Source organism: Myotis lucifugus, unplaced genomic scaffold (assembly GCF_000147115.1).
Source record: "Myotis lucifugus unplaced genomic scaffold, Myoluc2.0 scaffold_1341, whole genome shotgun sequence".
Classification (NCBI taxonomy): Eukaryota; Metazoa; Chordata; class Mammalia; order Chiroptera; family Vespertilionidae; genus Myotis; species Myotis lucifugus.
The window spans coordinates 27,806-30,064 of record NW_005872389.1 but is presented as its reverse complement, the minus strand read 5'-3'; positions in this window follow the sequence as shown (position 1 = coordinate 30,064).

The window sequence follows — 2,259 nt, the reverse complement described above, 5'->3', positions numbered from 1 at the left end:
GGAGCCCAAGAAAGGTTCAAGCTAAGTTTTTGTTTGTATCAAGATAAAGGCGATGGAAGTAAAGCCATGTGGTAACTGTATGGAATGATTTTTTGTCCTTTTGACCGCCAAGAGTAGATTTTAACCAAAGTGGAATTTAGATGTCCGGTAGGCGCTGAGCCTGCACAGGCACTGTGTATTGATTCCCTGAGTAATAGGACGCTCACTTTAGGTATAATAACATTATAATGTGAAAATGCAAATGGAATGCACAGTAACTAGAAGAAGAGCTGTGTGTGGCTGTTCGAACTCCATTGGGGGAAGGGAGATAGCAGTTGAGGGCAGAAGGGAAAACACATGTGTTATGTACAAGAATTACCTTTTTTTTTAAATGCATATGTTTAAAGCAACTTTTTAAAAGTATATTTTATTTATTTATTTATTTACAGAGAGGAAGGGAGAAGGAGAGGGATAGAGAGTTTGAAACATCGATGAGAGAGAAACATCGATTCAGCTGCTCTTGCACACTCCCTACTGGGGATGTGCTCGCAACCAAGGTACATGCCCTTGACCAGAATCAAACCTAAGACCCTTCCGTCCACAGGCCGATGCTCTATCCACTGAGCCAAACCGATCAGGGCACAAGAATTACCTTGAGTGAACTCAGCACGGCATGTATCGTGGGTTTCTCCCACAGACTGGTAAGAATGTGATGGTGAATGAATCGTGCAGTTGCTATCCATATTGACTTCCTTTTCGACCACTGGCAGAGCTGCCAGGAGAAACGTTTTCCTGGGAAATGGTGAAAGACCACCCCCGGCGACCCACGGTCTTTACTTGGCTTTGAACTCTGGGGTGTCCCAGGTCATGGCTGATGTGGGATCTGAGGTGGACAGCCCTTGCCTCTGTAGGTGGATAGACTCAGGGCCAACACCAGTGATTTCGACAATCTGCTGCGCAGATGTTTCTTCCTGTACTGACTACCAGAGGGCTGGGCATGTCCCAATGGAGTAATGGGAATAGATCAAGGCAGCACTTGTCCTGCTGACATCACTGTATAGATAGGAAATTGAGGTCCAGAAGGCTGTTATACTAGAGCTGATATTGGAACCCCAGTGTTTCTCACTTCAGTCCAAGCATATTGTTCCTTCCAGCCTGTTATGATACCTTCTCAAAACCAAAGAGACGGAAGGAGGAGGACAAAGAAGGTATAATGAGTTGATTACAGAAAATGGTCACAATCCTTCTCTTCTCTGAATCTTTTTCTCTTGCAAGGTGACTCTGATGTTCTTATCAAGAGGCACTTCATCCTGGAACCTGAGCTGGCCTTGTTACTCTCTCTCTCGGTGTGTCAGGTCTGAGCCCACACCTCACAGGCTGTTGTAGGTTTCTATTCACCTCTTTAAACCCTGTCACTGCCATGGGAAGTAGCCCAGGTTGGCTGGCTGAAGCATGAAAACCCCCTGGAGCAGAGCTGATGACCCAGCTGACTGCAATGCACAAGATGGCCCAGCTCAGCAGAACAGCTCAGCCAATCCAGGACCGAGGAGCAGCAATCACTGTTTATTGTTGTACAACCTTGCTGTTCTAAGATGGTCTGTCACACAGTTCTGTTGTGGAAATAGATAACTGACATAGAAAGCTCTGCAAAGATGCGCTATAGGATATTGGGCAGTAGGCTGGCCACACGGACTCCAGGAATCTGAAACCCTCTGAGGATTCTGCACTTAGAGATGGTGAGAAAACAGGTATTATCTAATACCGTCCTCAGAGATGTTGCCCTCAGAGAAAGAAAAAGGAAACCAACATCTGTGCCAGGTAGCTGAGGTTCAGTGTTCCGCTTTCTCCTCACAGCTACCCTGTGGGCACCATTCCACAGCTGAGGTGAGGTGAGGGTAGAGACGTGCTCAAGGTCACACAGCTAAGAAGTGGCCGAGTAGGGATCCTCATCCAGGTCTGATGGACTCCAAAGACCACCGTCTTCTAACTTGACTCGTGTTTCCCGTATAGTCACAGAGTGAGCACTTATTATGCAGGGACCTGTGTCAACCTTAGGATTTCCTAGCTGAATGGAAGACTGTCTCTTTCCCCAGAGAATGGGAAGTCCATGTTAAATAAGGCATTTGGGGCTGTTATCAGACAAGTCTATTCAGAGTTTAGTTTCCTTCTAGTAGAGAAATACTGGGTCAGATGGTTCTGGATTTAAGTAATAAATAATTTTGGTTGATGGTTTCCAATAGCTTGATGCCTCTGACTCCCACCTTATTCCTTATCTTGACA